This window comes from Salmo trutta, unplaced genomic scaffold, assembly GCF_901001165.1.
Source record: "Salmo trutta unplaced genomic scaffold, fSalTru1.1, whole genome shotgun sequence".
NCBI classification, from domain to species: domain Eukaryota; kingdom Metazoa; phylum Chordata; class Actinopteri; order Salmoniformes; family Salmonidae; genus Salmo; species Salmo trutta.
Window position 1 is genome coordinate 18,062,493 of NW_021822911.1, and position 13,243 is coordinate 18,075,735.

Here is a 13,243-nt window from a genome sequence, read left to right on the forward strand (position 1 = left end):
GTATTACTGCCCCCAACTGGACTATAATATAAATCTATTTTACTTTGTGATACAAAATGGGAAAAGGGGAAATTATGATAATACTAAATAAAACCCTTCCAACTAACCCTACACTCATTAAAACCCACTACCCCATTCCACTACTTTGACCCTATCTGCTCCTGCACCAGGCCAACTAACCCTACACTCATTAAAACCCACTACCCCATTCCACTACTTTGACCCTATCTGCTCCTGCACCAGGCCAACTAACCCTACACTCATTAAAACCCACTACCCCCATTCCACTACTTTGACCCTATCTGCTCCTGCACCAGGCCAACTAACCCTACACTCATTAAAACCCACTACCCCATTCCACTACTTTGACCCTATCTGCTCCTGCACCAGGCCAACTAACCCTACACTCATTAAAACCCACTACCCCATTCCACTACTTTGACCCTATCTGCTCCTGCACCAGGCCAACTAACCCTACACTCATTAAAACCCACTACCCCCATTCCACTACTTTGACCCTATCTGCTCCTGCACCAGGCCAACTAACCCTACACTCATTAAAACCCACTACCCCATTCCACTACTTTGACCCTATCTGCTCCTGCACCAGGCCAACTAACCCTACACTCATTAAAACCCACTACCCCATTCCACTACTTTGACCCTATCTGCTCCTGCACCAGGCCAACTAACCCTACACTCATTAAAACCCACTACCCCATTCCACTACTTTGACCCTATCTGCTCCTGCACCAGGCCAACTAACCCTACACTCATTAAAACCCACTACCCCATTCCACTACTTTGACCCTATCTGCTCCTGCACCAGGCCAACTAACCCTACACTCATTAAAACCCACTACCCCATTCCACTACTTTGACCCTATCTGCTCCTGCACCAGGCCAACTAACCCTACACTCATTATAACCCACTACCCCATTCCACTACTTTGACCCTATCTGCTCCTGCACCAGGCCAACTAACCCTACACTCATTAAAACACACTACCCCATTCCACTACTTTGACCCTATCTGCTCCTGCACCAGGCCAACTAACCCTACACTCATTAAAACCCACTACCCCCCATTCCACTACTTTGACCCTATCTGCTCCTGCACCAGGCCAACTAACCCTACACTCATTAAAACCCACTACCCCATTCCACTACTTTGACCCTATCTGCTCCTGCACCAGGCCAACTAACCCTACACTCATTATAACCCACTACCCCCATTCCACTACTTTGACCCTATCTGCTCCTGCACCAGGCCAACTAACCCTACACTCATTAAAACCCACTACCCCCATTCCACTACTTTGACCCTATCTGCTCCTGCACCAGGCCAACTAACCCTACACTCATTAAAACCCACTACCCCATTCCACTACTTTGACCCTATCTGCTCCTGCACCAGGCCAACTAACCCTACACTCATTAAAACCCACTACCCCCATTCCACTACTTTGACCCTATCTGCTCCTGCACCAGGCCAACTAACCCTACACTCATTAAAACCCACTACCCCATTCCACTACTTTGACCATATCTGCTCCTGCACCAGGCCAACTAACCCTACACTAATTAAAACCCACTACCCCATTCCACTACTTTGACCCTATCTGCTCCTGCACCAGGCCAACTAACCCTACACTCATTAAAACCCACTACCCCATTCCACTACTTTGACCCTATCTGCTCCTGCACCAGGCCAACTAACCCTACACTCATTAAAACCTACTACCCCCATTCCACTACTTTGACCCTATCTGCTCCTGCACCAGGCCAACTAACCCTACACTCATTAAAACCCACTACCCCATTCCACTACTTTGACCCTATCTGCTCCTGCACCAGGCCAACTAACCCTACACTCATTAAAACCCACTACCCCATTCCACTACTTTGACCCTATCTGCTCCTGCACCAGGCCAACTAACCCTACACTCATTAAAACCCACTACCCCATTCCACTACTTTGACCCTATCTGCTCCTGCACCAGGCCAACTAACCCTACACTCATTAAAACCCACTACCCCCATTCCACTACTTTGACCCTATCTGCTCCTGCACCAGGCCAACTAACCCTACACTCATTAAAACCCACTACCCCATTCCACTACTTTGACCCTATCTGCTCCTGCACCAGGCCAACTAACCCTACACTCATTAAAACCCACTACCCCATTCCACTACTTTGACCCTATCTGCTCCTGCACCAGGCCAACTAACCCTACACTCATTAAAACCCACTACCCCATTCCACTACTTTGACCCTATCTGCTCCTGCACCAGGCCAACTACCCCTACACTCATTAAAACCCACTCCCCCATTCCACTACTTTGACCCTATCTGCTCCTGCACCAGGCCAACTAACCCTACACTCATTAAAACCCACTACCCCATTCCACTACTTTGACCCTATCTGCTCCTGCACCAGGCCAACTAACCCTACACTCATTAAAACCCACTACCCCATTCCACTACTTTGACCCTATCTGCTCCTGCACCAGGCCAACTAACCCTACACTCATTAAAACCCACTACCCCCATTCCACTACTTTGACCCTATCTGCTCCTGCAAAATGCCAACTAACCCTACACTCATTAAAACCCACTACCCCATTCCACTACTTTGACCCTATCTGCTCCTGCACCAGGCCAACTAACCCTACACTCATTAAAACCCACTACCCCATTCCACTACTTTGACCCTATCTGCTCCTGCACCAGGCCAACTAACCCTACACTCATTAAAACCCACTACCCCATTCCACTACTTTGACCCTATCTGCTCCTGCACCAGGCCAACTAACCCTACACTCATTAAAACCCACTACCCCATTCCACTACTTTGACCCTATCTGCTCCTGCACCAGGCCAACTAACCCTACACTCATTAAAACCCACTACCCCCATTCCACTACTTTGACCCTATCTGCTCCTGCACCAGGCCAACTAACCCTACACTCATTAAAACCCACTACCCCATTCCACTACTTTGACCCTATCTGCTCCTGCACCAGGCCAACTAACCCTACACTCATTAAAACCCACTACCCCATTCCACTACTTTGACCCCATCTGCTCCTGCACCAGGCCAACTAACTCTACACTCATTAAAACCCACTACCCCATTCCACTACTTTGACCCTATCTGCTCCTGCACCAGGCCAACTAACCCTACACTCATTAAAACCCACTACCCCCATTCCACTACTTTGACCCTATCTGCTCCTGCACCAGGCCAACGGCCTGGGAGGACGGGACACCACCACTCAACACACCCTGGAACTCTTCTGAAGTCAAATCTAGTATGACCAAATACACTAAGAAGCCAACCTTACTGAAGCATATATCACTGGTTGGCCCATCCCTCTGTGCTGTCACAGATCTACTACTCACAGGGATCCTCTCAGGATCCCTCAGCCTTGACCCATCCTCCTCTACTTTCTTCACTGCCTCAGCAGTGACAACCTGTTCCCAACAGTGGGGTCAGTGGGATTGGATAGGGGCCCCTCTACCTCTCTCTCTCTCTCTCTCTGACTGGAGGAGACAGGTGAAATGGTGTGTCTCCTCTGGTCAACAATACTCACCTTGAGAGACTTCACAGCTTTTTGGAGATTCTTCAGCTCCTTCTCTCTCTCCTGGAATCTCTGCTGGACCTTCTGCTGACTCATCCCCAGCTGCCTCTGTGGAGAATCACTCTTCAATGAGCTATCAAGCTTTATTAGTCCAGTAGATCAATAGTATAGTAATGTGACATAGGGCCCATAGAGAGGAAGGTCTAAAAAATGGATGGTCCATTTACTAAATGATATTTATTTGTTGCTATGTGAATGATTATAGTTTTTATGGTAGGACTACATGTATCAACAGGTTGAGACTGAACTTTGGACTCATAAAAGGCCATTCAGAATGATAATAGTGTTTGACATTATAAAATGGTGATACATCTGGAGAATCTGGGTTGACATATCAATATACTCAAGGTTTGTGTTCATATTTGTTCTGCTGAGGATCCATTTCATTTCAATGATCTCATATTCAAACAACCTTAGTTCCTACTGTATCTTTAATTCTTTGTTTATCAGACAGTCACCAACAAGTTGTTCTGGTCTTACCTGTTTCTCAGTCCTCTCTGCTGCAGCTGACACTGTATCATGGCCTTTATGTTCGTCCATTGTACACATCAGACAGATACACTGCTGATCGGTACGACAGTAAACCTCCAGCAGTTTGTCATGATGAGAGCAGATCTTCTCCTGTAGTTGTGCGGTGGCTTTGACCAGCTTGTGCTTCTTCAAAGCAGGAAATTCGTAGTGAGATTGGAGGTGAGTCTCACAGTAAGAGGCCAGACACACCAGACAGGACATGAGGGCTTTCTGCTTTCTGGTCCCAGTGCAGACATCACACGCCACATCTCCAGGTCCAGCATAGCACAGAGCAGGAGGGGGAGCAGCCTGGAGTCCTGTCTTCTTCAGTTTCTCCACCAGCTCAGCCAACATGTTATTTTTCCTCAGAGTAGGCCTTGGAGTGAAGGTCTCTCTGCACTGAGGACAGCTATAGACCCCTTTCAGAACATCCTGATCCCAGCAGCCCTCAATACAGCTCCTACAGTAACTGTGTCCACAGGGGATGGCGACTGGTTCCTTCAGTAGATCCAGACAGACAGAACAACAGAACTGGTCCTGGTCCAGCAGAACTCCCTGTTGAGCCATTTGGACGGTTGTTCACTCTCACACAGACAGACGACACAGAGACTCAGATCAGTTTCGTTTCCTCAGAAGAGAGTTTGTGGGAGGGGGATGGACTTCCTGGTTCTGCCAGAGGGGTGGGGTTAGAGGGAGGGAGGGGTTAGATGGGAGGGAGGAAGAGAGAGGAACTGCATGCAACAGCAAGAGGGAGACAAATAGTCTTGTTCCTTGGTTAAGCCCTTAACATGGAATAAATGAAATAATGAATCTTAAAATGTGAGTTATTAGAATATAAAGGGTAACCGTTTCTATGAAGTACATATTAGAATTATTTTAATGACCTTTATAATGCCTTATAAATCAATAAGTCCTGAGGAGGTGTGATATATGGTTATTATACAGAACCACGGCTAAGGGCTGTTCTTAGACAAGACACAACACGGATTGAGAATTATCTAACACTTTCAACAATACAATCACATTTTATTTTATTGGTCGCGTACACATATTAATCAGATGTTATCGCGGGTGTAGTGAAATGCTTGTGTTCCCAGCTCCAACAGTGCAGTAATATCTAACAATGCTTGTGTTCCTGGTTCCAACAGTGCAGTAATATCTAACAATGCTTGTGTTCCCAGCTCCAACAGTGCAGTAATATCTAACTAAATGCTTGTGTTCCCAGCTCCAACAGTGCAGTAATATCTAACTAAATGCTTGTGTTCCCAGCTCCAACAGTGCAGTAATATCTAACTAAATGCTTGTGTTCCTAGCTCCAACAGTGCAGTAATATCTAACAATGCTTGTGTTCCTAGCTCACAGAGGGCAAATCTAAAAAGTAAAAGAAAATATTAGGACAAGCAATGATATATATATATATATATTGTGTACTGTGATGTGATGCATAGACAATTTGGAGTACATTTGTAGTATATCTGAAGAATAGTAGATGTACAGTAGTAGTTATATAGGATGAACCAGGACTAGAATACAGTATATACATATGAAGTAGACAGCAGTAGTTATATAGGATGAACTATGACTAGAATACAGTAAATACATATGAAGTAGACAGCAGTAGTTATATAGAATACAGTATATACATATGAAGTGGACAGCAGTAGTTATATAGAATACAGTATATACATATGAAGTGGACAGCAGTAGTTATATAGAATACAGTATATACATATGAAGTGGACAGCAGTAGTTATATAGAATGAACCAGGACTAGAATACAGTATATACATATGAAGTAGACAGCAGTAGTTATATAGAATACAGTATATACATATGAAGTGGACAGCAGTAGTTATATAGAATACAGTATATACATATGAAGTGGACAGCAGTAGTTATATAGAATACAGTATATACATATGAAGTGGACAGCAGTAGTTATATAGAATACAGTATATACATATGAAGTGGACAGCAGTAGTTATATAGGATGAACCAGGACTAGAATACAGTATATACATATGAAGTGGACAGCAGTAGTTATATAGAATACAGTATATACATATGAAGTGGACAGCAGTAGTTATATAGGATGAACCAGGACTAGAATACAGTATATACATATGAAGTGGACAGCAGTAGTTATATAGAATACAGTATATACATATGAAGTGGACAGCAGTAGTTATATAGAATGAACCAGGACTAGAAAACAGTATATACATATGAAGTAGACAGCAGTAGTTATATAGAATACAGTATATACATATGAAGTGGACAGCAGTAGTTATATAGAATACAGTATATACATATGAAGTGGACAGCAGTAGTTATATAGAATACAGTATATACATATGAAGTGGACAGCAGTAGTTATATAGAATACAGTATATACATATGAAGTGGACAGCAGTAGTTATATAGAATACAGTATATACATATGAAGTGGACAGCAGTAGTTATATAGAATACAGTATATACATATGAAGTGGACAGCAGTAGTTATATAGAATACAGTATATACATATGAAGTGGACAGCAGTAGTTATATAGGATGAACCATGACTAGAATACAGTATATACATATGAAGTAGACAGCAGTAGTTATATAGAATACAGTATATACATATGAAGTGGACAGCAGTAGTTATATAGGATGAACCAGGACTAGAATACAGTATATACATATGAAGTGGACAGCAGTAGTTATATAGGATGAACCAGGACTAGAATACAGTATATACATATGAAGTGGACAGCAGTAGTTATATAGGATGAACCATGACTAGAATACAGTATATACATATGAAGTGGAACGCAGTAGTTATATAGAATACAGTATATACATATGAAGTGGACAGCAGTAGTTATATAGGATGAACCATGACTAGAATACAGTATATACATATGAAGTAGACAGCAGTAGTTATATAGAATACAGTATATACATATGAAGTGGACAGCAGTAGTTATATAGAATACAGTATATACATATGAAGTGGACAGCAGTAGTTATATAGAATACAGTATATACATATGAAGTGGACAGCAGTAGTTATATAGGATGAACCAGGACTAGAATACAGTATATACATATGAAGTGGACAGCAGTAGTTATATAGGATGAACCATGTCTAGAATACAGTATATACATATGAAGTGGACAGCAGTAGTTATATAGGATGAACCATGACTAGAATACAGTATATACATATGAAGTAGACAGCAGTAGTTATATAGGATGAACCAGGACTAGAATACAGTATATACATATGAAGTGGACAGCAGTAGTTATATAGAATACAGTATATACATATGAAGTAGACAGCAGTAGTTATATAGAATACAGTATATACATATGAAGTGGACAGCAGTAGTTATATAGAATACAGTATATACATATGAAGTGGACAGCAGTAGTTATATAGAATACAGTATATACATATGAAGTGGACAGCAGTAGTTATATAGGATGAACCAGGACTAGAATACAGTATATACATATGAAGTGGACAGCAGTAGTTATATAGAATACAGTATATACATATGAAGTGGACAGCAGTAGTTATATAGAATACAGTATATACATATGAAGTGGGCAGCAGTAGTTATATAGGATGAACCAGGACTAGAATACAGTATATACATATGAAGTGGACAGCAGTAGTTATATAGAATACAGTATATACATATGAAGTGGACAGCAGTAGTTATATAGAATACAGTATATACATATGAAGTGGGCAGCAGTAGTTATATAGGATGAACCAGGACTAGAATACAGTATATACATATGAAGTGGACAGCAGTAGTTATATAGGATGAACCAGGACTAGAATACAGTATATACATATGAAGTGGACAGCAGTAGTTATATAGGATGAACCATGACTAGAATACAGTATATACATATGAAGTAGACAGCAGTAGTTATATAGAATACAGTATATACATATGAAGTGGACAGCAGTAGTTATATAGAATACAGTATATACATATGAAGTGGACAGCAGTAGTTATATAGAATACAGTATATACACAACAGGTTGTCACTGCTTTGGTCATACTAGATTTGACTTCAGAAGAGTTCCAGGGTGTGTTGAGTGGTGGTGTCCCGTCCTCCCAGGCCGTTGGCCTGGTGCAGGAGCAGATAGGGTCAAAGTAGTGGAATGGGGTAGTGGGTTTTAATGAGTGTAGGGTTAGTTGGCCTGGTGCAGGAGCAGATAGGGTCAAAGTAGTGGAATGGGGTAGTGGGTTTTAATGAGTGTAGGGTTAGTTGGCCTGGTGCAGGAGCAGATAGGGTCAAAGTAGTGGAATGGGAGTAGTGGGTTTTAATGAGTGTAGGGTTAGTTGGCCTGGTGCAGGAGCAGATAGGGTCAAAGTAGTGGAATGGGGTAGTGGGTTTTAATGAGTGTAGGGTTAGTTGGCCTGGTGCAGGAGCAGATAGGGTCAAAGTAGTGGAATGGGGTAGTGGGTTTTAATGAGTGTAGGGTTAGTTGGCCTGGTGCAGGAGCAGATAGGGTCAAAGTAGTGGAATGGGGTAGTGGGTTTTAATGAGTGTAGGGTTAGTTGGCCTGGTGCAGGAGCAGATAGGGTCAAAGTAGTGGAATGGGGTAGTGGGTTTTAATGAGTGTAGGGTTAGTTGGCCTGGTGCAGGAGCAGATAGGGTCAAAGTAGTGGAATGGGGGTAGTGGGTTTTAATGAGTGTAGGGTTAGTTGGCCTGGTGCAGGAGCAGATAGGGTCAAAGTAGTGGAATGGGGTAGTGGGTTTTAATGAGTGTAGGGTTAGTTGGCCTGGTGCAGGAGGAGATAGGGTCAAAGTAGTGGAATGGGGTAGTGGGTTTTAATGAGTGTAGGGTTAGTTGGCCTGGTGCAGGAGCAGATAGGGTCAAAGTAGTGGAATGGGGGTAGTGGGTTTTAATGAGTGTAGGGTTAGTTGGCCTGGTGCAGGAGCAGATAGGGTCAAAGTAGTGGAATGGGGGTAGTGGGTTTTAATGAGTGTAGGGTTAGTTGGCCTGGTGCAGGAGCAGATAGGGTCAAAGTAGTGGAATGGGGTAGTGGGTTTTAATGAGTGTAGGGTTAGTTGGCCTGGTGCAGGAGCAGATAGGGTCAAAGTAGTGGAATGGGGGTAGTGGGTTTTAATGAGTGTAGGGTTAGTTGGCCTGGTGCAGGAGCAGATAGGGTCAAAGTAGTGGAATGGGGTAGTGGGTTTTAATGAGTGTAGGGTTAGTTGGCCTGGTGCAGGAGCAGATAGGGTCAAAGTAGTGGAATGGGGGTAGTGTGTTTTAATGAGTGTAGGGTTAGTTGGCCTGGTGCAGGAGCAGATAGGGTCAAAGTAGTGGAATGGGGTAGTGGGTTTTAATGAGTGTAGGGTTAGTTGGCCTGGTGCAGGTGCAGATAGGGTCAAAGTAGTGGAATGGGGTAGTGGGTTTTAATGAGTGTAGGGTTAGTTGGCCTGGTGCAGGAGCAGATAGGGTCAAAGTAGTGGAATGGGGTAGTGGGTTTTAATGAGTGTAGGGTTAGTTGGCCTGGTGCAGGAGCAGATAGGGTCAAAGTAGTGGAATGGGGTAGTGGGTTTTAATGAGTGTAGGGTTAGTTGGCCTGGTGCAGGAGCAGATAGGGTCAAAGTAGTGGAATGGGGTAGTGGGTTTTAATGAGTGTAGGGTTAGTTGGCCTGGTGCAGGAGCAGATAGGGTCAAAGTAGTGGAATGGGGTAGTGTGTTTTAATGAGTGTAGGGTTAGTTGGCCTGGTGCAGGAGCAGATAGGGTCAAAGTAGTGGAATGGGGTAGTGGGTTTTAATGAGTGTAGGGTTAGTTGGCCTGGTGCAGGAGCAGATACGGTCAAAGTAGTGGAATGGGGTAGTGGGTTTTAATGAGTGTAGGGTTAGTTGGCCTGGTGCAGGAGCAGATAGGGTCAAAGTAGTGGAATGGGGTAGTGGGTTTTAATGAGTGTAGGGTTAGTTGGCCTGGTGCAGGAGCAGATAGGGTCAAAGTAGTGGAATGGGGGTAGTGGGTTATAATGAGTGTAGGGTTAGTTGGCCTGGTGCAGGAGCAGATAGGGTCAAAGTAGTGGAATGGGGTAGTGGGTTTTAATGAGTGTAGGGTTAGTTGGCCTGGTGCAGGAGCAGATAGGGTCAAAGTAGTGGAATGGGGTAGTGGGTTTTAATGAGTGTAGGGTTAGTTGGCCTGGTGCAGGAGCAGATAGGGTCAAAGTAGTGGAATGGGGTAGTGGGTTTTAATGAGTGTAGGGTTAGTTGGCCTGGTGCAGGAGCAGATAGGGTCAAAGTAGTGGAATGGGGTAGTGTGTTTTAATGAGTGTAGGGTTAGTTGGCCTGGTGCAGGAGCAGATAGGGTCAAAGCAGTGGAATGGGGGTAGTGGGTTTTTAAATTAGTGTAGGGTTAGTTGGCCTGGTGCAGGAGCAGATAGGGTCAAAGCAGTGGAATGGGGTAGTGGGTTTTAATGAGTGTAGGGTTAGTTGGCCTGGTGCAGGAGCAGATAGGGTCAAAGTAGTGGAATGGGGTAGTGGGTTTTAATGAGTGTAGTGTTAGTTGGCCTGGTGCAGGAGCAGATAGGGTCAAAGTAGTGGAATGGGGGTAGTGGGTTTTAATGAGTGTAGGGTTAGTTGGCCTGGTGCAGGAGCAGATAGGGTCAAAGTAGTGGAATGGGGGTAGTGGGTTTTAATGAGTGTAGGGTTAGTTGGCCTGGTGCAGGAGCAGATAGGGTCAAATCAGTGGAATGGGGGTAGTGGGTTTTTAAATTAGTGTAGGGTTAGTTGGCCTGGTGCAGGAGCAGATAGGGTCAAAGTAGTGGAATGGGGGTAGTGGGTTTTAATGAGTGTAGGGTTAGTTGGCCTGGTGCAGGAGCAGATAGGGTCAAAGTAGTGGAATGGGGGTAGTGGGTTTTTAAATTAGTGTAGTGTTAGTTGGCCTGGTGCAGGAGCAGATAGGGTCAAAGTAGTGGAATGGGGGTAGTGGGTTTTAATGAGTGTAGGGTTAGTTGGCCTGGTGCAGGAGCAGATAGGGTCAAAGTAGTGGAATGAGGTAGTGGGTTTTAATGAGTGTAGGGTTAGTTGGCCTGGTGCAGGAGCAGATAGGGTCAAAGTAGTGGAATGGGGTAGTGGGTTTTAATGAGTGTAGGGTTAGTTGGCCTGGTGCAGGAGCAGATAGGGTCAAAGTAGTGGAATGGGGTAGTGGGTTTTAATGAGTGTAGGTTTAGTTAGAAGGGTGTTTTTTAGTATTATCATAATTTCCCCTTTTCCCATTTTGTATCCCATAATATCATGGATTTATATTATAGTCCAGTTGAGGCAGGTGAGATGCCTTTGGATATACGACGTAATAAATTGACATTATCTTATTGGGTTGAAAGGCTGTGAGGTTGAGCATCCCACTGCTACTGTTCTAGATGACTGTTGGGAATATACTAGTAGACAAGGCAGTGGTTTTGGTTGGACAGTTGGAAAGCTTGCTGATGAGAGTGGTTTCAGGGAGTTGGAGGTTGGCCCTTTCTGTGGTGATAGGGGATGTTCCTCCATGGTTACTCCCAGATCCTGTTGTTGATCTAACCTTGGTAGACAAAAGGAAAGATTGGGTCAGAAGTCAATGATGAAGGGAAACTGGTTGACAATTACATTGGTAGAAGTTGTTATGCTTTTTTACCTCTTTTCACAGATGGATCCAAGGGCCCAGATAGTGGACACACAGGAGCAGGTGTTTACCTTCCTGAATGTGATGTGCAGATATGTAGAAGACTAACAGATGAACTGTCAGTGTACTCAGTTGAACTGTTGGTGATAATAGTTGTCCTCCAGTGGGTGGAGGACGTACAACCTGTTGGAATTATAGTATCCTCAGATTCTCTGTCTGTATTGAATAGTTTATCATCTGGTAAATCTATTAGGAGTGACCTACTATTGGAGGTATTAATGTTATTATGGAGAATTGAGAGAATGGGTCTAGTAGTGAGATTCTGCTGGGTCCCAGCACATTCAGGTGTGGAAGGGAATGAAATTGTAGACTAGTTAGCTAAAATAACTTTAAAACAAGATATCATATATATTAATGTTTCACTGGGTAGAGGTGAGGACAAATGTGAGATCAGAGACATTTTGATAGATGTGTGGCAGAAGAGATGGGACTCTGAGCACAAGGGACGGCATTTATATGCCCTCCAAAGAAAGGTCGGTGGTCCAAGGTTCAAAGATCAGATTAGGAAGGAAGAGGTGGTGTTTCCTCGATTGTGTTTAGGACATTGTACATTGAACTGGTCGTTCCATCTGGTTGGCAGCATGTGAATGGTTTGTGTCTGGAGGGTATTGTCAATGAAACGGTGGAGCATGTGTTGTTATATTGTTGTAAGGATGTTGAAGAGAGGGAAAGATTGAAGTGTAGGGTCATTGAGGTTGGATGGGGGGTTGGATGGGGGGTTGGAAGGGATTTGGGGGATGGGGGAGGGTCTATTAGAAGTTACTAGGACTCTTTTTTATTTTCTCAGAAGTACTGAGTTAGGTAGGAGGATTTAGAAATGGTGTAAACCGTGATTGAACACACTCCAGCACAGTAGGTGGCGCCATGCTCCTTTAACGTTGGTTTGAGGACCTCCATTATACCATAGAAGAAGAAGAAGTTGGTAACGTGAGGTTTTGTCGTTCGTGAAGAGTGCAGCTATTCTTTTGCCTATTTTCCAAATGTATTTTCTCATGGTGGGAGGGTTTGTTTATCGGTTTCCACTGTTTATCGGTTAGAGTTGAGGAGGGAGTTGGGTAGTTTGATGTCCTCAACCGAGTGGAGAAGAAACGCTGTCTCTTCAGGTGCGTTGTGGAGAATGGTGTGGAGGAATTATTGATCCTGGTCGGTGAACAGGTGGGAACATATACACTCTGTATCCAGAATGGTGTGGAGGAATTATTGATCCTGGTCGGTGAACAGGTGGGAGAGGAACATATACACTCTGTATCCAGAATGGTGTGGAGGAATTATTGATCCTGGTCGGTGAACAGGTGGGAGAGGAACATATACACTCTGTATCCAGAATGGTGTGGAGGAATTATTGATCCTGGTCGGTGAACAGGTGGGAGAGGAACATAT

At 43.9% G+C, this 13,243-nt stretch overlaps 1 long non-coding RNA gene and 1 pseudogene across 1 annotated transcript; one reads left to right on the plus strand and one right to left on the minus strand.

The window, feature by feature from the left end:
- Positions 1–3,497: 3,497 nt before the first annotated feature.
- LOC115186687 (E3 ubiquitin-protein ligase TRIM47-like) lies at positions 3,498–4,849 on the minus strand (annotated as a pseudogene).
- A 6,441-nt stretch (positions 4,850–11,290) lies between these two features.
- LOC115186701 (uncharacterized) lies at positions 11,291–12,517 on the plus strand. The gene is made up of 2 exons (XR_003875842.1): positions 11,291–11,966; positions 12,288–12,517. It is a non-coding gene; the product is annotated as an uncharacterized LOC115186701 (long non-coding RNA).
- Positions 12,518–13,243: the final 726 nt, after the last annotated feature.